The following is a 27,638-nucleotide window of genomic DNA, read 5'->3' as shown; positions in this document are numbered from 1 at the left end:
TCGCAGTCTAGTAGTGAAAGAAATACACAATAATAACTGTGTAGGTGCTCATAAGAACACAAAGTTGAGAAGCAGACTCTGTCCAAGTGAGGACGTAAATGCCAAGAAGAAGAGACCTTCCATTAAAAAAGATACTTTTTAGAGACGTACTAAAAACGAGACCAAATCTCTTAAAAGAAACCTGCTACCAGTCCTCACTCATATTAAAAATTATGAATATCCTCTATATTTATATCCTTTTTAAATCAATTGTATTGAACAAATTTGTCAAAAATTGACCAAACTGCTTGTTTTTATAACCAGTGAGGTTGGTGTAATTTCTTCATCTATTTCTAGATAACAAATGGATAAACAGCAAAAATTCGTATTCGACCAAACGTATTTAGGCCTAACGTCATTTGGTCTAATGACCGGACACCGCATAAAAAAGCCCTTACAAAAAAATCGAATATATCATTTTGTTTTTTTTTTTTTATTTTGTGCCATGCAATGAAAGTTAAACCGAAAATTACAGTTTTCACGTCTAAAAACAATAACATAACATATCTTTTGCAAATCTCAATCGATTTCTTTAGCATTTAGAGTAATAGTTACTTACTTGAATAGCATTCGAGCCCCCATGACATTTGTAATACTTGTTTTGATTTGAGCTAGAAATCTTAAAAAGAAACTCATGCCCCACTTTAATATGCATCATTAATACTGTGCATTGCGCGATTATTTATCGCGACGGCGATCTAGAAAACGTCTTAAAATGCTTGTAGATCGCCGCAGGTACTTCAAATCGTTTTGGTGTCTTCTGCGCGATTATTCCTGATTGTCCAAGGCATGATCGCGCAGAAGACACTGAAACGATTTGAAGTACCTGCGGCGATCTACAAGCGTTTTTAAAGATAGTCGGCGCAAGAATTTTTCGCGCCACGCATAATACTAAGCAAAACACACGAATTCTTAAAAGTTATAGTGTATAGACCTTAAAGTTTGTCTTCTTCACGTTCAATATCTAAAAACAAAGATTATGGGCAACTTCGACACATCTTCTAGCAAAGCTACTCTAGTCACGTCCTTGCAAAAGCTGGGGATTGAGAAAAAATATTCGATTGTCCTTGGCAAATGCGTCCTCGCCACTAAACAGTTCGGCAGCCTTGGCGTTTTCAGGCTTCAGTCTGGTTTCCGTTTCGTCAACCCGGTTCGAGAAGTCGCTAACGGTAAGTTTGAGGACATCGACTACACCGGTAAATGCCGATTGCAGCCACGAAAATGACCGCTGCGATCGCTTTTGCGCAGAACATAGTTACTAACTTTTCTTTAATATTTTTCTGTTTGGAAAAAAAAAACGTTTTTTTTCTGCCGTCAGCTAATTTTTGTTTTTCAAATTTCTTCTTAAATGTGAGGTAACAAACACGAAGCTGCACACTTGGTTATCAATGGCTTTAGGGCGAGATCACAAATTTTGCGCGATTTGTACCAATTCTCACAATTTTCAAGGCATCAATCTGAAGAAACAATCAGCTAACGGAGTTTATCTTGTAATATACATCCAAGTTTTCTTATGATTCTCTAAAATAAAAAAAAAACACAATATCACCGTTGGAGCTCAAAGTATTGCAATCTTGAAGTTGGAATCCAAGATTTACAATTTTCAACAAATCATCGTGCACTTTGCATTGCTTATCACAGCAAAAGTTTTCAATAAAGATTTCACCAAAAAAAAATGGGTTTAAATTTGTAATAAAGATACAAGATTGAAAGTTTTCGCCGTGATGAGTTTTTTTTAACATTGTGTAAACTTGCATCAAATAACCAACTAAAGAATAATTATACAATGATGATTTCTTCCACCTGAACACTCTGTATCTACTAATGGAACAATTATATTCTTACATTTTTATAAATTGCAATCGAGTGTTTGATCAAAGATCGTCTTTGGTTTGATCCTAGTGTTCAATCCTTCCAAAAAGTATATAATTATGAAGTGTAAGTTTTGAAAGCTTCTACTGAATTCTATTTATTGTTTCTTATATTTGAATTTAGAAAAAAAATTGCTATGATGTTTGGATGTTTCAATATCTTTATCTGTTAATATTAAACAATTGCTTTATTCTGTCAATGTTTCGGTTATAAGGTGTGACTTTTATTTGAGAAGGAAAGTGATCATTCGTTTTCGTTCCGCCTTTTTCCTCTAATAAAGATTACATCCCATTTCAAAAACGAAGGTCAGAATTTTGTAAAATCGTTGAGAATTATCTAGTGGAGATGATCAGAAAATTTCGATGATTATATTTGAAGTAGTTAACCAGTCCAAATTAATACCATGAAACTTAAAGAAGAATAACACTAAACAGATTGCAGTTTAAGTACCACTTAATAAAAAAGTGAATTGCCTGTTATCTACCTCAATTATGTTGACTTGCGTCAATCTCAGATCAAATACACTTGACCACGTTTAATACCTTTGCACGCACTACACAACCGCCAAAAATGTCACATTAAGCTTCTTCACAACAAACCCATATAAATATTTCCCAGCGATTGTTTCCACTCGCGTCCCCGAAAACGACAGTTTAAGGCGAGATGGATCTACATAGGTCCGAGCCGTGTCCAAATCAGACGACATAGCAAATAAAAAAAAAACGACAGTTTACAATGCAACCGGCACAGATCACATTTATTTAGCAATCCGCTTCGAGCCTGTTCGAAGCCATTGTCACCGGTTCCCGGGAACCTTCCGAGATTTCACTCATTTCTAAATGGCTCGAACCGGAGGACTGAACTTGAATTCTCGATTCGTTTCGTTGCCAGTGCAATTGTAAACCGTCGTTAACGCCTTGACTGACCATCCGTCGAGTCAACACGTTCCGCGGAATAAAGCTTTCCTTCGAATAGTACCTACGGGAACGCTTGGATACAAAGATATAATTCGACTTGAAATAGAAGGAAATTTATCTTCTCTAAGTTTTACTCTTTCAGTGCGCATCGTACCTTCGTGCTGTGCGTACACGAATTCTCTCTGCTCTTGGAAGTTTTCTTAAAAACTACCTAAAGCAATAAAACAGTACTTTTCAGTGCTACAAAAACAGTACTTTTCAGTGCTAAAATTCAAAACAGTACTTTTCAGTGCTACTAAAACAGTACTTTTCAGTACTATTTTTCTACTATTGATCCCTTTACGATCCTTGTTTGGACCCGTGCCTTCGATTTTTCGTTGGACCCGTTGGCGAAAGCTAGCGGTGGTAATCCTTCTTGGACACCGTCTTGGGAAAAAACCTCTTAGGAGGTCTCGTCTTCTTATTCACTAAACATGGTTGCAACAACAAATAAAAGGAAGGGTGAATCTCTGAATTCACAACTTCCTTCCAAAAAAGTGGGATTTAAAACTGTCACTAAACGTGGCAAGAATGGAAGAAAGGACGTTTCTCCGGAATGCGAACTTTCTTCCAAGGGTGAAATGAATAATTGTATTGAAATGAGCAATCAGTTCGATGCACTAGACAAATTTTCCGAACACCAAATCGAAGCAGCCTCTAGCCCAGGCTCTTTGATTCAAGTGAGGAAGCAAAGAGTGCCGCCTATCGTGGTCAGTTGTTCCGAATTTGCGGGATTTAGGCAGGAGATCTTGAACTCCATTAGGGGAATCAAGGTTTCCTTCCAAATCGCAAAGAAAGGAGACTGTCGCGTTTTGCCGGAAACTCTTAAAGATCGCGAGCTTCTTCTCAAACATCTTGAAGAGAAGAAGCACAAATTTTTTACTTATGACGACAAAACTGAACGTTTGTTCAAAGTTGTCTTGAAAGGTCTCTCAAGTGACTATAAGTCACCTGAAGAGATCAAAAATGGAATAAATGATTTACTTGGATTTTCCCCAGTCCAAGTAATCATTATGAAAAAGAGAACCCAATCTGGCATTGTTCGGAAAGGGCTTTCTCAAGAATTTTATTTAGTTCACTTTAACAAAAAAGAACTAAATAATATTAAAGCTTTAGAAAAAGCTAAACTTTTGTTTGATGTCCGTGTGACATGGGAACATTTCCAGAAACCTGGAGGAAATTACCAGAACCCCACTCAGTGCCGTCGGTGCCAAAAGTGGGGTCATGGTACAAAAAATTGTCGCATGGATGCTAAATGCATGATTTGCGGAGGTTCTTCTCACGCCAAAGACGTATGTCCAGTGAGGGAAGATACCACCAAATTCACATGCTGTAATTGTGGGGCTAACCATAAGTCCAATTTTTGGAATTGTCCTTCACGCAAAAGGGTCATTGAGGCTCGTGCCAGACAGATGAAAGATAATATCCGTTACGATAACGGTCGTTTCCGGAATTTGCCTGGTAGAGTATCGAACAATGCTCATTTTTCAGTTAACGATCGCTTGATCATGAATCATACCCACCAGGAAGATCATAATCATGCTCATTCACAAACAAATTTTAATCCGTCGGGTAGCCGTTCGAATCTTTCAATTTCGAATGTATCTACCCACGGCAAATCCTTTGCCGATATCGTAGCAGGAAATTCTACCTCCTCCCCTGTTCGATCCATGGGTACCCATTCTACTTGTTTCAAATCAAATGGAAAAACCCTACCGCCACAGGTAATTCCGCTTCTTCGTCTACCGAAAATTCTAATGGGAAATCACATGACATGTCTGCCTCTGATTTTAATTTTCTAACTGAACAATTGAATCTAATGATTGATGCAATGTTCAAAGCCACCACTATGACTGAAGCAGTCCAAGTAGGTGTAAAATTTACAAATCAAATTGTTATTGGATTGCGTTTTTCTAATGGATCCAAATAATAATTTAAATATTTTAAATTGGAATGCTCGTTCTCTGAATGGTAAAGAGGACGAGCTGTTTAATTTTCTTACAGTTAATAATGTGCATATAGCAGTTATTACCGAAACGTATTTGAAACCTGGATCTAAACTCAAAAGAGATCCTAACTTTTTTGTTTATCGTAACGATCGACTTGATGGGGCATGTGGAGGAGTTGCAATCATCATTCATAGGCGTATCAAACATCAACTGTTTTCGTCATTTGAAACTAAAGTTTTTGAAACTTTAGGTGTTTCTGTTGAAACACAGTTTGGTAAATATACTTTCATAGCTGCCTATTTGCCTTTTCAATGCTCTGGACAGCAAGTTAATTTGCTCCAAACTGACTTGCGTAAATTGACTCGCAATAAGTCAAAATTTTTTGTCATTGGTGACTTTAATGCCAAACATCGGTCATGGAATAATTCTCAAAGTAATTCCAACGGCAGAATTTTATTTGATGAGTGCTCTTCAGGATATTTCTCAATTCAATACCCTGATAGCCCTACATGTTTTTTCTCTTCTAGAAATCCATCTACAATTGACTTGGTCTTAACCGACTCTAGTCATCTTTGTAGCCAATTAGTTACTCATGCTGATTTTGACTCTGATCATGTCCCTGTTACATTTCAAATATCCCAAGAAGCGATTCTCAATCCTATCAGCTCCACTTTCAATTATTTAAGAGCCGACTGGAATATATATAAAACGTATGTTGACTCTAATCTTGATGTTAACATTTCTTTAGAAACTAAACTTGATATTGACAATGCTCTTGAAACTTTAACAAATTCCATTGTTGAAGCCAGGAGCATTGCAATTCCAAAATGTGAAGTAAAATTTGAATCCGTGATTATAGACGATGATCTTAAACTCTTGATCCGTCTTAAAAACGTGAGGAGAAGGCAATTTCAACGCACTCGCGATCCTGCTATGAAAATTATATGGCAGGATTTGCAGAAAGAAATCAAAAAGCGTTTTGCTCAATTAAGAAACAAAAATTTTGAAAATAAAATTTCTCAATTGGACCCTGGCTCTAAGCCCTTTTGGAAATTATCTAAAATCTTGAAAAAACCTCAGAAGCCAATACCGGCATTGAAAGAGGAAAACAAATTATTACTAACTAATTGCGAAAAAGCTCAAAAACTTGCTATGCAGTTTGAAAGTGCGCACAATTTTAATTTAGGACTCACTAGTCCAATTGAAAATCAAGTTACTCAGGAGTTCGAAAATATTCTCAATCAAGAGAACGTTTTCGAAAATGCCTGGGAGACTGATTTGGAAGAAGTGAGAACTATTATTAAAAAATTCAAAAACATGAAAGCTCCTGGCGATGATGGAATTTTCTACATCCTCATCAAGAAACTTCCAGAAAGTAGCTTATCATTTCTAGTTGATATATTTAACAAATGTTTTCAATTAGCATATTTTCCTGACAAATGGAAAAATGCTAAGGTTGTTCCAATTTTAAAACCAGACAAAAATCCTGCAGAAGCTTCTAGCTATCGTCCAATCAGTTTGCTTTCCTCCATCAGTAAACTTTTTGAAAAGGTTATTTTGAACAGAATGATGGCCCACATCAACGAAAATTCAATTTTTGCCAATGAACAGTTCGGATTCCGCCATGGACATTCGACCACTCATCAACTTTTACGTGTAACAAATTTGATCCGTTCCAACAAATCTGAAGGCTATTCTACTGGTCTTGCTCTTCTAGACATAGAAAAAGCATTCGACAGTGTTTGGCATGAAGGTTTGATTGTAAAATTGAAAAACTTTAATTTTCCAACATACATTGTTAGAATAATTCAAAGTTATCTGTCAAATCGTACACTTCAGGTTAATTATCAGAACTCCAGATCTGAAAGACTTCCTGTAAGAGCTGGTGTTCCTCAAGGCAGCATTTTGGGACCAATATTATACAATATTTTCACATCTGACTTACCTGAGTTACCTCAGGGATGTCAAAAATCTTTGTTTGCGGATGACACAGGCCTCTCCGCCAGAGGACGAAGCCTGCGTGTCATCTGTAGTCGATTGCAAAAAAGTTTGGATATTTTTTCTTCATACTTGCAAAAATGGAAGATTTCTCCTAATGCTTCCAAAACTCAACTAATAATATTCCCACATAAACCAAAAGCTCTTTATTTGAAACCTTCAAGTAGACATGTTGTCACGATGAGAGGGGTTCCAATAAATTGGTCAGATGAAGTTAAGTATCTAGGGCTCATGCTAGATAAGAATTTAACTTTCAAAAATCACATTGAGGGCATTCAAGCCAAATGTAATAAATATGTAAAATGTCTCTATCCCCTTATTAATAGAAAATCAAAACTTTGTCTTAAGAACAAGCTTTTGATATTCAAACAAATTTTCAGGCCAGCCATGTTGTATGCTGTACCAATATGGACTAGCTGTTGTAATACCAGGAAGAAAGCTCTGCAGAGAATTCAAAATAAAATTTTGAAAATGATTCTGAGGCTTCCTTCTTGGTATAGTACCAATGAGTTACATAGAATATCCAATGTTGAAACATTGGAACAAATGTCAAATAAAATAATCAATAATTTCAGGCAAAAATCGTTGCAATCTTCTATTGCCGCGATTTATGCATTATATGTTTAGGTTAAGTTAGGTTAAGTATAATCAAAGCGTTTTTTTTTCTCTTATAAACAGGTGAAATCAACTCACCTGTAAAAAATCTGAACTGCTACGGCAAATGCAATGTAATATGTTGTTAACAAAATGTTAATTAAATCTAAAATTTGTTTTACCAAATTAGGATGATAGTGTTTTCTAATAACACAGAACACCTAGATATAAGAAATGAATGTAATGTTTGGAATGATACTAATAAAGAAATTAAAAAAAAAAAAAAAAAAAAAAAAAAAAAAAAAAAAAAAAAAAAAAAAAAAAAAAGTTTTACTCTTTTTTGATGAGTTTATTGAAATGATCATATCTATAAACAAATCTAGAGGTTCAAAAAGCTACCTGAGCTGGAAATCTGATCGATTGGTCTATATCATATTAGGCAACACTATCTTCCTAATTTGGTAAAACTGAATTAAGCTATTATTATCATTTTTTGCAACATATAACATTTCATTTGTCAAAGCAGTTCAGATTTTTTACAAGTGACTTGAATTTTTTCTTACAATTTTCAATACAAAGTTGACAAGTGGTCGAAAGTCCATGTCGGAATCATTGACAAAAAAATTGTTTTTGTTAATGTGAACCATCTTTCTGATCATATTTTGTTTTTTTTTTTTAATAGCTCTCACTGTTATCAAATTATAGACAATTTCCTAAAAGGCTTTAAGTCAGGGTCCTATAGTAAGATATATTTTTCAAAATAATTTGTTTTTCGTTCCAGAAAAATGTTATTCCTAATTTATTTTGCAAATTGTGCCATATTATATTCATTCCTTCAAAACATCATAATGATGTCTTAAATGACACAGAATATAAGTGACATAAGTGAAACAGCTTTTTTTAATCTTTGAAATAGCAATAGTATTACAACATTAGCCATATCAACCGACGGTACATTCTCTCCTCTTCATACTAGTGGGTGTTTCACGCCGTTATCAAATTTCAAACAATCACAAGCAAACCGTTCATCTTGTGATGTGATAAGCTATAGGCATTTCAAATTCAACCGTCTAGACGTCAAGGTTTTCGCTTTTCTTCAATTAGGCAGTGCTCTCCTGTCTATGAGGGAAGGACACAAGTGAAAAGAAATTTGTTTTCTTGCAAAAAGACCCATGAGCGAGAATTGGTTTCGTATTCAACATATTCGTTCGTATAAAAGCATCTTCATCAATGAACCCGTCAGCAGTTCATTGAAAGTTTCAATTGAACGATATCATCTACAATATATGACCCGATCTATTATCACCAAGTGGCAAGTACGGTACAATTGACATATCCGCATGTTTGTCGACACCATTTCAATCAGCGAGAGATAGGCGTAATTCTTGAATCTTAATTGGTTGGTGCCGATAAATACGAATCAGTCGCCTCTCAATCAACTGCACAGGGCAAAATGTTCATGTAACACTTCCTCGAACCTGTTGGAGCCAATAATGTGCCGTCATTCAAATGAGACGAGAAGAAGAAATCTCGTGAATTGATACCATTTGTGTTTACATCACATTTATACTGTATCGAGATCGTTATCATCGCGTCATGAGCCACGGTTTCCAATGTCGTCGCGCGAAGAATAAACTTCCAAACAACTTTCATCGTCCAGCAGCACTCCGTTATCGATTTGATTCATCACTCAGTTTGCGGTATGAGCTGGATCTAATTGACACTGTCACCAATATGGTAGGTATTTAAAAACAGGATGGATAAACAGACCTGAAACATTCTTCGATAAAGATCGGGTGAGCTCGTTTCATTAAATCAATAGAGCGATACAGTGCAAAACAATTAACAGTATGTTGGACATAAAGTAATCTTTGGTTGTGGCTAGCCACACCAATAAAATTTGAATGTTTTTTATGCGTGCTGTATGGAAAGTTACGCTGAAGAAAATATCTGATTGTGTATGGCATTTATCTTCAAACGCAAACAAAATGAACAAATAGGGCAACAAATTGTGTTGACCATATAGTCTGATTAACAGCAATCCTTAACGCTTCAAAGACGATCAATAATAAAAATCAGATCAAAAGCTGTTTGTACACACTTTGTTTGTGCAATATCTTTTTAAAATTCTATCCAAAAACGTTGTTCGGAAGATTTTTTATGAGAAATTTCTAATGTATATAGATAGGGTTTTTATAGTAATTTCGACAGTCCGTTACGCGTTTATTAATTGGACATTTGCATTTGATTAGAGTAACGGTCGTATTATTTTAGATCCTTTTAGGAGGTGATTTTGTTTTTTTTTTTTGAATGATTGAGCAACAGCGTCTATTAGATTGAACATTTGTGGCATGTCCTTGTTTACTGTTCACATCATTGAAAAGAACGAACTAAAAGCTGGTCACCGTGTATCAAGTGAGCAGCTCAAGCACTTAGACGCTTAGTCTTTTCCCAATCAGGCAAAACAGAGTTTATAAAACCCACAACCTTTTTGGGATTTGCAGCCCAAATTTCACTTGGTTGTAAATAACCCCGTTTAGAAATTTGGATCTGGGCTTGTATAAAGCACAAGCTGGAAAACTTGCATGTAAGTTGGATGAAATTGTCAAATTAAGCATTTTTACAGCCAATATCTCAAAAACTAGACGTGCTATGATACCCAAGTAACCAGTAAGCACGATAATGCGGCACGTTAACAGCATTATATGCGCATATAGGGTAATCATTTGATGCATGTCAGTTTTATATACGCATATAATGCTATTATAATGCCAGAAAAGGCGAAATAGCGTGCCATTATAGTGCCAAGATATAACCATGCTTCTCTGCACCACTAATGCTGATATAAGACCACGTGAGAAACGTCAGTTGTTTTCGCCAGGTTTTTAGGGCGAATATTTTGTGCTTTCGCGTACGCAGCCAGAGAGCTTTCGCGTATGCGGCCAAGCAACTGGTACACGAGGTAAATAAATGAATGAATGAAAACGGAAACCTCTAATAGTATGCAAAAATGTAATAAAATGATACAGATAGTACTTCTCCGTATCAGACATATTCGTTTTGGTAGTTTTTATCCTTTTGAGGACTTACAATTGCCACATTTTAATCCTCGTTTTATGATGATGAAATTCCTCATTTTGCGTCTCGAACCTGCGACACCCGTATTGTTGAGTTGTTGTCCTGCTCCTTTGCTCCTACGGCCACATAAGATGAATAGTATTGGAAAGAAAAGTGACCAATTTAAACCACTTTTCCCCGTCATAAAACCTGCAATTGTAGTAGTGAGAAGATTTATGTTTGACTCCCTCTTACCACTATATGCAAACACAAAGCACGTGGTATATCTGTCAAAACACTGAATAGCATTTAAACATGCCCTGAATTCGAATATAAAGCCAATATAGTGCTTATTTAATGCCTGTATGCATCAGGCTTAGAAGCATTAATGATGCTGTAATAGGGTTTCTATGCAGCGGAAGTGCTGTTATGAGGTGTGTAAGCATTTGTGGTGCTATTATAATGCATGTACGCATCTATGATGCTGATTAAGGGCTTATTATTAGTGCTTATGGTTACTTGGGTATAACTGTAAATGACAATGGATTCAGCAACTCTTAATTGGTCGGCGTTAAGTCAGAGTGGACCAAGTGACATTTTTCATACCTTGAGAAAAATGGGTTTAAAGTCTAACGCTCTGTAATTTTTGAACTCGTTTAAATTTTTGTAATTAGAGGCGCGTCCAAGTTCGAAACCATGGGTAGGACAAACGGTGGCAAATATTTTGTACACATTGAAGATAAGAAAAATTTTAACCCGATGGAATCCTAGACTGGACATTTCAAGTTACTATAGGGCTCACTCGCCAAGGGATGTAAGTGACATTTTGGTCGCTTTTGAGTTGAGGAAATTCTTCTGTTTCCAAGCGTTCTAACGATATTTTCCGGTGAATTTTCTTAAGAACCTGGATTTACCCAAGGAGAACCACAGGAATGGAATTTCTTCAAAGACTCATCTGAATTCCTCCAAAAATTATTCGTGGAATTTTTCAACAAAGTCCCAACTTCTTCAAGATCCAATGATTCAACCATTTTTCTAGGGATGTACTGTAAAACTGTCTTTGAGAGTTAATATAAGATTCCAACTAGACATTTCTCTAAAGATACCTGCAGAAAATGCTCCAGAGATTTCTTCTAAGGTTTCTTCAGAAATTCCTCCTGTAATACTTTGAGATTTTCTCCAGGAGAATGCCAATGGAATTTTTCTGAGGAATGAATCCGTGAGGCAATTCTAAAGAAAATCCTGAAGTATCTTCATATAAAACTAGTGGAAGTTTTAAAGTCACTCTTAATGAACAATGATCTCTGAAATAACGGCTGGGCTCTTGAGCAAGTTTCAGAAGATTTCCTAGATAATTTTCTAAACAAAATCATTCGAATCTCGGGATAGAATTTCTATAGAAATTTGTGTAGGAATAATCGGAGGAATTACTGGGAAAATTGTTGTAGTGAAAACTTAAATAAACTTTCGAAAATTGCATGGGAAATTTTTGGAAAACTTTTAAAAAACGTTTGGAAAAACTGCAGGAGTAATACTTGGATGAAATGCTGGAGAAATTCCTAGAACAAAACAATGAATTTTTTCGAAGGAACCCTTGAGAAATTTTGGATTTCTGGGATAAATCGTAGATGAATTCTTGAAGGAATCCACATGAAGAGGCGGATGTATTCTTGCTCTTGCAGGGTTTCTTGAAAAACCCCTCAGCTATTTTTTTTTTCAAAAACTCTGAAATAAACGTTTGTGAATTTCCTCAGGAGAAGATCTCCTAGAGAAACAACTGGAGAATTCAGTTGAAGGATTAGTGAAAAAATATCTGGTGGAAATTCAAGGCAAGTTTTCGAAAAGAAAATCAAGAAAATACCTGAGGAAATTACTGGAGGTAGTAGCTTTGAAGTTCTCAAGGAATCCTGGAACGATTCTGAAGAAATTCTTCTAAGTATCCTTTGAAATATCTCTAGAAAAATTTCAGAAGAGATACTTATGGGAGACCCGGCAAAAATTCTAAATAAAATCACTACGATAATTCCTGCAGCTATTCCTAGGGGAATCTGAGACGAAATTCTTGAAGAACCTGTTGGACCCGTTATACTACAGGTCGGACTCGATCAACCGGAGTGTCGATTTTTTTTTTCATTCCGGATAATTGAATCACTAAAAGAAGATTTTTTTTCGTTATGTTATTTATATGATGCAGTGGCGTAGCCAGAAATTGTTTCTAGGAACACTAGGGATCTTGAGAAGAAATTTTTTTTGACCAGCGTACGCAACAAAACCCTTTTTCTAACCCATTTTTCTTACCTACGTCCAAAACTGCTAAACCATCCATATTGTATATTGCAATACTGAAAAACAAATATATCAAAAAACATATTCCGGATAATCGAGTCCAAAATTCCGGATAAGCGAGTCCCAAAATACCGGATAATCGAGTCACCGGATAATCGAGTCTCCGGATAACCGAGTCTCCGGATAACCGAGTCCGACCTGTATCTGAAAGTTTCCCTGCAGCCTGTGCAATTTTGCATCAGGATTCAATGCAAGCAGTATTAGGAAAAAAGATACTTTAGAGATCATTTATTTAAATAGAGACTTAAGAGACCTCCCATTGAAAAATAAAGAGTGTTTAGAGACTTGGATTAAAAAGGGATAAAATCTCTAAAAAGAAACCTAATATCAGCCCTGCCTTTGGGATCATTTATTGTATCAACTTGGATTATCGAACAAATTAAACAAAAGTAACTTAAAATTAAAAATGAAATGAGACCAAACTGCTTGTCTTTACAACCAGTCAGGTTGTTCTAATTTCCTAGATAACAAATTGATGAACAGCAAAAAATTTGTTAATTTATGTAGTTTTTTGTGACTAATAGCAAAAGTTTTCATATGAAACTGAAGATTCTAGAAAAATGTCTCATCACGCAGAAACTTCATCAAATATCAATCCTGAAAAAACAAAAAAAAAAAAACAATCAGAAAATCGTCATAATCTGATCTAAATATTTTCATGAATAATGCCACAAATATCAGTGGGAGTTTGGTAAAATAATTTTTCAAGAACTAACTGTGAGAGTTCTATAGAAATGGCCTTGAAAATCGTCAAGGAATTCAGCAATATTTTGATAGATAACCCTGATCTGAACAAATCACTCTTAAGCTTATTTCAGTTTAATAAACAATTGTTCGGCTACTAATGTTACTTGGGTATATCAAGTCAAGAGTTATCGCACTTTCAGAAATCGCTAGCACATCACACTCGTGCAACATGATGGGACTGGTTTTAGATTAATACATGACTTCCATCAAAAGTTCTTCAAGAATCCTTTGATAATTCACTATGGAAGTTCTGATAATTCTGGAAGTTCCATCCAGAAACGCTCATGGCAATTTATCCTAGAACATTTACCGGGTTGGCTGTAGATATTTTAAGAAAACCATCCATTGAAAAATAAATGAACAAAAATAGCATAGAGGATTGTTTAATTTGTTTTAACAAGCTTTTTGTAACTATTCTTTATATTAGTTTCTCAGGATTTTCACTATAGATATTCTCAATCGTTCTTCACATGAGCTTGTATGGTTATTGAACAGATGATAAAGAGTTTAATTTATTTTCCAATTCCGGAGAAGTACTTGGGAGAGAGATTTAGAAATTAAGAGATAAATCCTAAATTAAGGCTTAAGCTGAATGATGAGAACCACCAAGTCGTAATTGTCCCATAATGAAAAGAAATCAGTCCAACTACACATTTCCACACCATGTAACACAGAAATTGAGGCTATCATAAAGGTTCATTGCGACTTAAGTTTTTATAAGCATAGGTATATCAATTTTATGGAATGTTCTAAATATTTGTATAAGAAAAGAGTTCGTAAATTTCTCCATTCAATCTACTTATATACATATACATGGGACTTACTTGTGGTACGCAGCAGTCATGAACAAGCTAAACAAAGAATCCATCAGAACTTTCTGGATATGAGGTTTTGGAACAAGTAAATTACCGAGGGGGGGGGGGAGCAGATAGCCGTAGCGGTAAACGCGCAGCTATTCAGCATGACCATGCTGAGGGTCGTGGGTTCGAATCCCGCTGGTCGAGGATATTTTCGTAAAGGAAATTTTCTCGATTCCCAGGGCATAGAGTAGCTTCGTACCTGCCACACGATATACATATGCAAAAATGGTCAATCGGCAAAGAAAGCTCTCAGTTAATAACTGTGGAAGTGCTCATAAGAACACTAATCTGAGAAGCAGGCTTTGTCCCAGTTGGGACGTAACGCCAGAAAGAAGAAGAAATTACCGAGTTCGGTACTATATCATTGATTTCTTCTACGGTTTGTATCTAGTGGAAATAAATGTTATAGGTTTCAAAAACCTAAATGAATCAACCGCTTTTAGGTTTTACCCGCGATAGTAATGTCCAGCATACCAGTGCTACGTGTTCATACCAAAGAGCAGACACCAAACATTGAAAAATCACGTATCGTGACTGAAGACGTAAAATTATGCAAACTAAAGCCATTTTTTTCCAATTACACATTCATGTGAACCGTCCCTCATGTGAACTGTAGAAACCATAAAGTCATGCATCAATCGAGAATAGCATACATATTGGTCAGAGATAAGTGGACAAGAACTTAAAATGGCATTAAGCTTTATGTCATGGTCAGATGGGCACTATATGTATGATAATCTTAGATTAGGCCTTTAGTCCAATGACAACTGTTTCTGCTTACTACACAGAGGGCCATGAATTTATTCTCAGATCCATTTTCGCATATGCATGATACTTCAGGTCCAGGGAAGCCAAGGAAATTTTCATTACTAGAAGTCATAGACCAGCATGGTATTTATAGCCACGAACGTTATCACAAAGCTTACAGTACCTAAGCTATTACACCTTCAGTAATCGCAAGGAAATGACTGTTGAGTATTGAAGAATTCATTAATCTTTTCTAAGAGGTAGACATTAATCTCAAATCTTGAGGCTACTATAAACAAAAATTAAGGCTGTGCTACTCATGAATAAAAAAATAAACCTGAAAAATGATGTAATGTACTCCTTGTTCAAACTGTCACTCAAACAAATCTTCGTAAAACAAACACAATAGACTTATCGAGTATGATATCTGTTTGCCTATGTTTTGGTTCTTTTGTCAAAGCTCAAATCTTCAACCATTCAAGTTGAATGAACAAAGTGGCAAAGCTCAACTTTAAATATATCCTTCGTAATGTTTACGAAACACGCTACCAAGTGCAACGAAGGGGCATTACGGAGTGAAATCGTTATGAAAATTTTACGCTGTCAAATGTAGGCTGCGAGAAGGCTTGCATCGTGTAAATAGCTTTTAGTTGCACTTTCTTCCAGTAAAATATGGAACCAGGTGAGAAACAGAATCAATTTGCATAAACCTCAGACATAACCGACACGATAACTTTAACATGCAACAGCTAAAACATTCAGTGCAGCACGGCGAGGGATCCGGAATAAAACATATAGAATTCGGTTGACCTATCACAAACTTACGTGAGCCACAAATCAGTCCTATCTGTAAAAAGCAGGCAATTGAAAAATTGGCTTAGGAGTTCTCGAGCTTGTATTCCATACACATTTAAAAAAAAACTTCAGGAGGTACTACAATCATCATGACACATTAATATTTTGCTTTCCACTCCAATACCTTTCCGAGAAAACTGTTGAGGCGATGTGTCATTTTTATGTTACCTGGTGCGGAAATCTGCATTGAGACTGATATGCGACTACCTTTCGTTATGGGACTATTCAACTTGGTAGATTTTCACAATTTGACCGATCAAATCATGTTGTTAGTCAACCTGAAAGATCATTGGAAGATATGTTGAAAACTCAACTCAATTTTGAAGCAAATGTAGAGATAAAGCTCGTAAATTTCTAGTAAATTTTTGCTCATCATTTAAATTTAGCACAGCCGCACAGATTACTCATTGATTAACAAATAAATAGACTTGAGCACCTCAAATTTTGCAGTTCCTATGGGAGTCAAAAGTTCATGTAGAAACTGATTAATTCTTATTTTTCAGTATGATACTCCACTAATTTCATATTTTTCACAACATTTCTAAACAAAGTGTATTTATTTTACCAAATGCCAAATGTTATAGAGTTATGGAAAGTTAACTGTGTATATTTTGCGATGAAAAAGATGTGAGTTTTAAAATCCGCATGGAACGGGTATGATTTTATGGGTAGTAAACTATTCTCAAAATCAGCATGAGCTCATGAATTACGAAAGTCGGACGACCTTGAAGTGGAAAATGAAAACGAAGCCTTGCGAAAATCATATTTTCCGCGTCACTTTCACATCACACCATACACCGTCTACTGGGTGGGTATTGGTGCGAAAACCTAATCGCGGAAATTGATGACGGTTGTTTTTCATGGACGCACGAAATCTGCTTTTCTTTCTAAAAAAAAGTCATGTCATTTTCATATATCTATAAGTCATGTTTGGTAACAAAATAATTTTCTAATTTCGCTTCGAAAGCTGTGCTGCTTATCGATTAATACTCAAGCAAACGGCATTCGGAAGAAAGGATCCAGGTTGAAGCGGTTTTTACTGGTATCTTCGCCGTCAACGTTGTTGGTTATGCAATCCCAGCTGTTCAATAAAACTGGATTCGTGTTCGAGTGTTGGTTGTTCTACATGTTGGGCAATTTATTGGTTAGTCTTGAATATTCTGATCTGATTCTGATTCTGATTCATTATCGAATTATTATTCCTGGCTCACATATGTATATGACAAACCAGGCATTGAGTTCCTCAAGAGCACAAGTCTTGAGAACCAAACAGCGTTTCGCGTTGAAAATCTGATAGGTCACCACCAGCAAGCAAGCAATTTGATCGATTTTGAACGCGAACAGTTGTTAGATTCTTCAGAATTGTGCACTTTAGAATTCAAAGTTTGGCTTCGTTTTATAGGTAATTATTCTAACAGTCTGACAATTCACTGAATGTTTGCTGTGAGCTGCGATTTAGTTCCAAATGTATGCGCATTAATATCAATCTTCAAAATCAAATATGTAGCTGTTTCTCTAAACATAATGTAATTTTCCCATGATACTTATTATACCACATTTCAAGTTTACAATTGTGATTTATGATAGAATCGGTCCTCGATTGAAAAATGATTCATCACTAAAGTTTGCTTACTTGAACTCTTGTAACAGATTGATACCAACTGCACTTACTATCATAAAAAATGTATTTATAAATGACAACATTTCATCATCCACAATCTCCTGGATGCAGTCATAGGCAGATAGAGGCCATTTACAAGCCGCAATCCGACAAATCATCGCTTATCCGAGTTTCAGACCATTTCCGATTGACACAAAGCACGTGGTTGTGCAAAACTCACGTGCGCTTCTCCCGCTATTTAGAACCAATTACTGATGCACTGCATATTTGCAAGCATCTAGATATCTTCCAGACATGAGCCCAAGGCCAGCAGCGTACATCGAACGAGTCGCTATTCATCACCATTATCATTATCATATTTGCTGAGGTTTCAACTGGATTTCAGGTTTTAACTGGTTTTATTTACATTGTTGTAGTCAGTACGTTGTCTCTAAGCACGGCTTGTGGGGAATATGGGTACAATGAGTTCGTTTATCTGAAAATGTCCATTTTTCCAAAATTTCAGAAATGCATACTGTAATTATTACTTTTCACGTAGATTTATCATATTTTTGATTTTAAGTACGTTTCTAAAACCTATAGAAAGCAAAATCGTTTGTTTTATCCATTCACTAAGGTAAGTAAAATCATTTGTTCTTCTATTCACTATGGAAGTCGAATATAATTTGTTCTTCTATTCACTATGGAAGCGACAGAAGAAGCATTTCAAGACTAAAGAATCGATAAGTGTACAAGAAAGTCCGCCAAAAAACATGTGAGCTGAGTTGTCTTGGCTTAAATAAATCAATGAACGATAAAATAAGTCTGCTTAATGCAAGGTTTTAGAATTAAGCCATGTATGAAATCTGCTGATAATATCAGCCTAGGAGAAGTGGATGTGAGGCAAAAAGGCAGGAAAGTTAGGGGGAGATTCCTCAGTACCGGACACTCCCATTTATAATTTAAAAAATAATTATGATAAAAATTGTCATTTTTGTAGCGCAAATAAATTTAAAAATGAAAATATGTATTTTGGCATTACATTTTGATGATTTATTCTAGTATCAAATTAGCCAATTTAAATAGTTAGTATTTTAATGCATTTGAAACATTTACAAGAACATATTGAATTTTAATTTATGATGAAAAATAACACATTTTACGATGTTGTTCTGAATGTTCATTCTTCTTAGTTTTATTGCATGTTTGAAACCATGATTGACGGAATCCATGAAAAATAAATGTATTTTGGGACACTGGTGCAAAAAATACAAATATGTCATATAACAAATCAAGCTGTCCGAAACTGGGGGCAGAAGGTGCTTGACTAAAATTGTAGTTATTTTTACATTTAGTTTAAACAGGTCCGTCGCACTCGGGCTCAGATTGGGTACCACTTCTAGTACTGCATTCCGTCCCTCGGTAGAGCAAAAGGTACCCAAGTTTGACAGATCGCAGTACACTCTTCACGGCATTCTAGATTACCTTATGAGCCATAAAATTTTGGGCAACTGCAAGGGACATGGAGGTCTTTAATTTGTCTTTGGTTTAAATGTGGTACAAAATACTTTCATGCTTTCAAATTATGATTATATTCGATCTTACTTGTGTGATCCAAATTAGTTTGCACCAATCAAAATAATTACGAATTGGGCTCAAATTTGAGGCGACACGTCAATTTTTTAACGATATTCAATAACAGCTTTTTTTTCTTCTAACACACTATCTAGATTAGACCATGATTTCAAAATTTTCGAATTAGTTTGGTATAAAGTGCTGTCTGGTACAGGGGGATCCCCCCTCATTATTTTTATCATATATTTTTCTACTTTTACTTGTTCCTCATGGTATGAATATTTCTTTCAGTATATGATAAAAGCCTAATTGCGATTGGTAACCAAATTAACTTATTGTTTGTGAAGAAATGAATAAAGAAACACTGACAAGTACCTTAAACACTTTTGTGATTTCAGAATCATTATAATTTATACTGCACGAGACTTGCCGAAAGGGCTGAAAAAATCAGGTTCTGCAACGAGTTGCGTACAATATTTTTTGCAACTTCGTAAAAGGTCAATTGAGGGTATTGTCGCGCGCCCACCAAATGGGAACGCGCGTGTGGGACACGCGACGTGTCACTCGTTCCTGACATAACTGTCATAATGATGTATGTGGCGCTACATTCTTACGATGTTTATGAACACAGCGCACTATTCAAGTATTAGTCGCGACGCTTGGAGATTGAGAAAAAATATATAAAAAAAAATGTTTGTCCTGATTTCTGTCGCATCCATAATATCAGAAATAGTTTCTAAATGCGAGCTTCATTATGTTGGAATTTCAAAAAATTGTTGTGTTATGACTCATTACGCAACTAAAAATAGTTGTGTAATGAAAATTGTTGCGTAATGGTCATTATACACTGAAATCAGTAGATGTTCTTGAGCTTGAGCTTGAGCTTGAGCTTGATTGGCCGCCCGTGGATGCACTCCAGTATCGCCAGATCAGCTGCACTTACACAAGGAACCAACCGAATGACTGCTTGGGACTAACAGGCATCCTCAGTGTATAAGTGCTGGTGATCTTCTCTATTTTCAGGCAACAATGGCACCTGCCACGTCAGAATGCTGACCAATGAGGGGAAGGGGGAGGAATTGATGATGCATTGAACTGACTCCCACGTAGACCGTATATTCCACTGCATCCACGTCAGTTCATGCGGGAGTGTATGGATTGGGGGAAAGGCATGGCAGAGAGGTTTGCTTTTGTGGTTAGCAGACTGCCTATGTATCAGGCGTAAGAATGGCGTGCGCGTGGAAGTAGGAAGCGTTAGGGAAACGGTTTCTTGTCCGTCTCTGGTTCTAGCGTTTGCTATGAACGAATAGTTTGAGTGTGATATATTTAGAATGAAAGATAGAAGCAAGTGAGAGATATACAACTACAAAGTACGAGGAAAGGGACGGGCCTGGGATTGAACCCATGACCTTCTGCATATGAAGCAGAAGCGGTAGCCATCAGACCACCAACCCCGTCTACACTGAAATCAGTAGATGTTCATATTATAAATGACCAATAAAGATTTCAATCAGTAGACTCGATGACATTTTAATTCACATAGTGACAGTTCGGTCCGAAGCAATGAGAATATGTACTCTATATATTCTCATTGGGCCCATGCTAGTTTCAATCGTGTTTGAAAAATAGTTACAGGTTAAGGAAAATTTTGAAACTTTGAGTTTTGGATCACCCAAGTAACACCAAACATTATAACATTGCACGTATTCTACTCCATATCAACAATACTGATGCGACTTTGCTTTTATTCGGCAAATTACAAGGGCTGGCAAGCAAAAAAGCATTAACGCTACATTATAAATGTATCAATGCACTAATATTAGTTTATGAATTGCTTGGTTGCTTTATAAACATTCTTGCATTAGTTCGACTTCTTCTTCTTCTTTCTGGCATTACGTCCCCACTGGGACAGAGCCTGCTTCTCAGCTTAGTGTTCTTATGAGCACTTCCACAGTTATTCACTGAGAGCTTTCTATGCCAATGACCATTTTTGCATGTGTATATCGTGTAGCAGGTACGAAGATACTCTATGCCCTGGGAAGTCGAGAATATTTCCATCCCGAAAAGATCCTCGACCGGTGGGATTCGAACCCACGACCCTCAGCTTGGTCATGCTGAATAGCTGCGCGTTTACCGCTACGGCTATCTGAGCCCCAGTTCGACTATATCAGGGCCTTTTTCCACTTTTAAACTACTTTAATGGTAGGCTTACGGCAATGCAGATATATAAGCAATGATGTAATGCTCCATGGTTACTAGGGCAGTTTTTAATTTGGAATCATAGTACAGTAGGATCTGTTTTTGGCATGCTCCATTTATGGCATCCCCCGATTTTGGCAACAAAATGGATCCATTTTTGGCAACATTTTTTAATATCTTTTGAAAATTGTAATTTTTTGTAAATATAATCGTGGTTTTAGTTTTAGTCTTTTGAACAGCAGATTAGCTTCATGTCAACTTCTTTCCAGATGTCCATCTTCGTCGATATTTCCTCAAATCCCTCCAACTACTTGGGCTCCCAAATGCATTTATTTATTTCGGGATGGTCATGTGATTGCGATGTTTCATGAAATTTATAACCCATTTATAAGTATCTCAACTAGAGTTCAAACATCTTTTCTTAGACATTCATACTGTATGACCAGCTCACTGCAGTTTGCCGGTAGGTGCTGCTTAATAAAAATCATTTTTTTTAGCAGCTCGTTTGAACAAAACGCAAACACTGACACAATAGCAACACGAACTCTTTGACTCACAGAGAGTTTTAATCATAAATTTCGTCCGTAGTAAATGCAAATCATTAACTTAATTGGCGTTTCTCTATCGAAAATGCAGTAAAACCTTGTGCGTATATGTGTGCGTTATGTGTGTTTTGTAGCTGTTTTACTGTGGTATGAGTATTTATGTTGATTCTCAGCGTCCTTTATATATAGCTCCGTTCTCTCTTTGGTTGAGATTCTGTATGACGTTCGATGTTTTAAGTGACGATCCAGCATTCTATACTTGCCTTCAGTATACCGCGAGGCATATCAAGATTTTTAATCTATGATACGGACCGCATAAAATTGTCAAAATGATCCTTTCCTTAACAGGATCTGGGAATTACCTATCTTAATTCTGGAGAATCTGAGGGTACTTAGTGGTATCTGGGACTTCTAGCGGCCATTAGGAGTTTCTTATGGGATACCGAGAAAATATAATTGCTTATTCCTAGCAAAATTACAAAGATTCCGTAAAAGATTCCAGTTTAATTCGAGTATTGCTTACACTAGCTTTAGTAGTCCCAAAAGACTTTTGAGAATTTCGCAACGAAATCTTAAAATTCTAAACTATATCTTCAAAATTCTCATCGAGCTCCTGAGTAGATGTCAGCATATTTATATCAGAATCCTTAAAGAGATTCTCCGGATATCCTAGGCGGGATCCTGTGGATTCCTAGTAAATTATTTCAGAGTCCTAGCGGACTTCTGCAGATCCGTAACGAGCACCTAAAGATTAATGACGGAAATTAGGGCGGAATTACAACATTTTTGAAGAGAAATTTCAAATTTACCAGATTTCGTCAAATTTGACGCTAGGGCTCAAAAGATAAACTGATATTTATGTTCATAAACCCGAGCAACACACATGTTATAATTGTGTATTATCAACTAATATATGACTAATTTTGGTCATATATCAGTTGATAATACACAATTATAACATGTGTGTGGCTGGGGTAATTGGAAGTTCGTTGATTCGATAACCATTCAATAGTGTACATAAAGCATAGGAAATCATTCAATACAGGCGATAATAAATATGTGAAACGACTCTCATAATTAATATTACGGGTCTATAGATTACGGGTAATATTACGGGTCTATAGCATAGTCCTACCTTATAGAAATCAGCTTCGAAATAGACCGTTCCTAAGTTTGGTCATCATATGGTTCCACAAGGATGATGTACATATAAGTTCTTTGACATACATACGATCTTATTAATCAGCAATAAAGTTCCACGGAACTAGATCTAAACTAAATGTGAACTTCTGAGTTCGATTGTTAAGTAATATCAAAACTTTTAGTTGCTTGGGGGAACAACATCCTAATGATATTCGTGAAACCAATTGATAAACATAAAAGGGTTCCAATTTTGGCAACTGAAATTTTCTACTTTGTTGCTAAAATCGGAATCCCACTGTATGTAAGAACAGGATACCCCGAAAAAAGCCAATTCTGAGGTTAACACTTGAATGGATTATTATAATGATCATCTTTAAACAGTAGAAACAATTTATGATAAGCTATGACCAGGGTTGGGAAGAATCTTGAAATTCACTCTACAGTAGCCGAGCAGAGCAAATCACAGTCAGCGAAGCTAGTGAAATTCACGCCCATCAATGCTGTAGGCAAAAAGCCCTGAAAATAGCAAAACACCTGTTGCTTAAAGCAACCAAAAATTACTGTAGAAAAATGTTCTTTTTCCCCGAGAAGGAATAAATAACTCCCCGATAACTTATGAATACCATATTTTGGTATCATACCAAAATTAGGTATTGTTCAGTTGTCATACCTCAATTTGATATCAAAATGGTATTGAAAAAAAAACTTGAAAACAATTAAAAATACTTTATTGAGGTATTAGACAGCTATTGAGGTCTGCTGCCCGAGCAGAAGAAAATAACTTCTGAATACCAAACTGAGGTATTCCATACCAGATAATTTCCAATACTTACAACCAGAATGAGGTATGAAGGAGCCCTGCACAAGAGATAAAATACCTCAAATAATATCTCAAGCATATTCTACGAACACCAAACTGATAATTAGATCAGGTATTGTAATATCTCAATAATACTTGATTGATTTCCATATAAAAGTGAAATTTTTCAATAGTAGTTCAATACCTCCAGCAGACCTCAATAGCTGTCTAATATCTCAATGAAGTATTTTTAATTGTTTTAAAGTTTTTTTTTCAATACCATTTTGATATAAAATTGAGGTATGACAACTGAACAATACCTAATTTTGGTATGATACCAAAATATGGTATTCATAAGTTATCGGGGAGTTATTTATTCCTCCTCGGGTGGAGGTATTGAACTACTATTGAAAAATTTCACTTTTATATGGAAATCAATCAAGTATTATTGAGGTATTACAATACCTGATCTAATTATCAGTTTGGTGTTCGTAGAATATGCTTGAGATATTATTTGAGGTATTTTACCTCTTATGCAGGGCTCCTTCATACCTCATTCTGGTTGCAAGTATTGGAAATTATCTGGTATGGAATACCTCAGTTTGGTATTCAGAAGTTATTTTCTTCTGCTCGGGTTCCGCTGCATTTCCCGCATTGATAGCCTGTGACACTAATGATTTAGTGACACTAATGATTTAGAATATTCATGCATCCAACATAGGCTGCTTGGATTCACGTTTCTGAACTACTGTACTGGGAAGAGCCACGTGATTTTTCCAAAATTCAAGAACTGGCTATGACAAGTATATTTATAAGAAACAAGTGGACCCGGAAAATTTTGTCTTGCCATCAAGTAGGCTGTTTCGTTTTTCAACTATTAAAGATTAGTCTCCTAAACTTTTACTTCACACAAACACGTCGAAACCCTTGTCGAATGTAACAGTGAAAGAATTTGGTAATTCCATTAACTCGGTCTCAAGACATTTCGTAGCATATAAACACCATTCCATTTTTATTAATATAGAAAAAAAATCCCGTAAAGCGGATAGATCACCTTTACGTGGTGCGTTACGGGGTAAGATCTACCAATTTGAACCCTAGTCCCATCTTGTTTGTCGGGCTAGGGTAATATGTTCTGGTACTTCAAGGATTCAAAGTCCTTGTTACTGGCAACAGTTTCCGAAATTGAATGTATTTTACCTATATTCACAATCAAAGTAGGCATGTTTTTGCGAGAAAAACAACAATAACTCCCAAAACAGAAAGAGATAGTGAGTTTCTTCACTCAGCAAATTACGCATTTTTCAAAGCTCTAAAAGTGTTTCATAGACTACTTTGATGAGATATTTAAATTGAATACGTTAGAGCCAGAAAATCAGTTTTGTTTGGACCACCCTATGTCACCGTAGGGAAAAAGCTCTAAAGCGGTTAATTTAAGAGATGCAAGAAAACTTATTTTGTCAAAGTTGATTTAAATTAAACTTTGTTGAAGCATGTGTACTATAATTTCTATAAATAACAAAGTTAGTTACACAATTTCTATAAAAAAGGGTGGTCCACATTCTGAATAACACCAAACAAAAGGCCAAACTAATACAAACAACTTTGTGAAAGACCGACTTTAATCTTAAAATAAGCATTCTCTTAATGTGTCTATTATGTCCTCAATCTCACTTCTCTATTATCAGCCTGATAAGATGACCATTGACCTGACCGAGATCTCAATCTATATACGATTCCTAAAAAAATGTATCTAATTACGTCTCGCTTTTAAGGGAGGGAAGGTGTCCAGGAAGTGTGACGTCCATACAAAATCTTCCTTGTCTCCGTACAAAAATTTAACATCGGGGGATTGAGGGAGGTACGAAAGTACAAAAAATTTTGCGTGAAGTAATTAATTAACGTATCCTTATAAACGTCTATCTTCCAACTGAGCATCAGCTGCACAAGGCTTCTCTATTAATTGTAATATATTTGAGTCTTCAAACAATTTCTCAAATTACGCCGAGACAGCTGATTCGTTTGTATTCCCCACTCCAGTTAACAACCAATTAACTCAATTGCTTCAAACCGGTCCAGCGCAGTCTCCTCTCCGGCAGACCTTACATTCTCGACCCAAGATTCAAGAAGCAATGAATTTTAGGTTTCTTCTTTGGATTCTCGTACCTACATCTGTTAGCTCGTTTTTTCTCAACTTCTCAACATCGCTTCAGTTGAAACTCAGTCAGTAGGTAGGTTGGCAATGTTACACTTGCCGGCTCATGCGGTTCATGCAGACTAACCGAATGCAGTTTGCAGTTCTTGTTTTATCTAATAGATGAGAACGACTAAAATTAAAACATTGGATAGTATGCTCAGCTCAGCTCGATCTCACGTATGTGTCGTAAAAAAGCCGGTTCAACTACTTCTCATGTCCACTATTGGTAGCTCGAGCAAACTGAATTCTCGCTTATGACTTATCCAAACATATACTGTTTGAATGCTTTAAATACTTTTTAACGAGTCCATACGATAAATATTGTCCGCTGGATTGAAAGTGCTGGAAATTTCCATTCAGCTGTGCATCTCACGGCTATCGCTTTTTTTTCTTCTATATGCCCCTTTCTGACGAATATTTTGTATACACTCTCCGCTTGGGTTGCTGTTTGACTCGGGTTGGGTGCAACGACGTGCTTCTCCAAAAGTTACTGGAAGTTTCTTTTCTGCTGCAAATTTACCTTTGCACGACGCACAAAATTGAACGGAACCCCCGGTCATATGGGCAAAAACAGATTCGATTTGGAGGAGTTCATTCACAATTTCACGACGACAGGCGTGAAATAATAGTGACGTCGAAACCCTACAAGCACGTGCTACTTCCATAAACAACTTGAAGCGGTCACTACTGATAAGAAGCTTTGCAATTTCATATTGTCTCCCACCCTAGCAATATATATGCCTTTGTTCTTTTTTCATCACGGTAATCGCACGACCTCTCTGTTGCCCTATTGCCTTTGTTATTTCGCGATGGATGAAGATGGTTTTGAATTGATAATGTAGATTCTACACTTTCTCTCGATATCTTTGAAGAATCAGTAAGAATGCTCAAACATCGATTTGCTAAAATAATCGATTTTTTCGCTCATCGTTTGATAGCCATTAGAGAGCATTAGAGTTTACTTACAAGATAGAACCTAACCAAACGCCAACTCTCTGTTCTTCGATACTTGGACGCCCATTCAATGCATAAATTAAACTGTTTGAAGCAAATGTACCTTGTAAGAGCAGCTGCACACCTTATCGATTTTGCGACACAAATTTCTCACGTTCGCCAAACCACTGGCCAGCTATATAGTTATACGGCTAAACAAAGCACCGTCGTAGCAGGAAAGAGAACTGCAAAACTCACACACGGGATTGATATAGCTTTGGGCGACACGCGTACGCGAAACTCACTCTCTGTAGTAGCACCTTCACTGGCGATCTGCACGAGACTGACTGAGCTGAGCCAAGACACAGTCCAAGGCGGTCGACCAAAGTTATGCTCAGCTGATGGCTTGCGGGCGAGTTCGCGATTTTCTTGCCTTGGTCCTCCTACTATCACCAGTCGGTCGCTCTGATCGCGATGACAAGAGAAATGATGCTCGTGGTGCGCAATGCGCATACGCGTGGCGCGTGTAGCAGCTCTCGAACGAAAATGTATCCGCCGCACGGCGACGACGGTGTTGCATGACACGCTAATTATGCATGTTTCATAGCTTTTGGCTAGCATAATAAG

The 27,638-nt window shown here is 36.4% G+C and overlaps 1 protein-coding gene across 3 annotated transcripts in view; it reads right to left on the bottom strand.

The window, feature by feature from the left end:
• LOC5565651 overlaps nt 1-27,384 on the bottom strand; it is a 60,648-nt gene extending 33,264 nt beyond the window's left edge. The window contains exon 1 of one of the 3 annotated variants that reach the window (XM_021841208.1): nt 27,136-27,384. The gene's annotated coding sequence lies outside the window, so the exon portion shown is untranslated. Of the gene's footprint in view, nt 1-2,395; nt 2,416-27,135 lie in introns of those variants that run through there. The other 2 variants (XM_021841211.1, XM_021841210.1) reach the window with 2 other exon arrangements.
• Nucleotides 27,385-27,638: the final 254 nt, after the last annotated feature.

Source organism: Aedes aegypti, chromosome 2, assembly GCF_002204515.2.
Source record: "Aedes aegypti strain LVP_AGWG chromosome 2, AaegL5.0 Primary Assembly, whole genome shotgun sequence".
Lineage (NCBI taxonomy): Eukaryota > Metazoa > Arthropoda > Insecta > Diptera > Culicidae > Aedes > Aedes aegypti.
The sequence above is the reverse complement of the archived record's forward strand: the minus strand, read 5'-3'. Positions and strand labels throughout refer to the sequence as shown.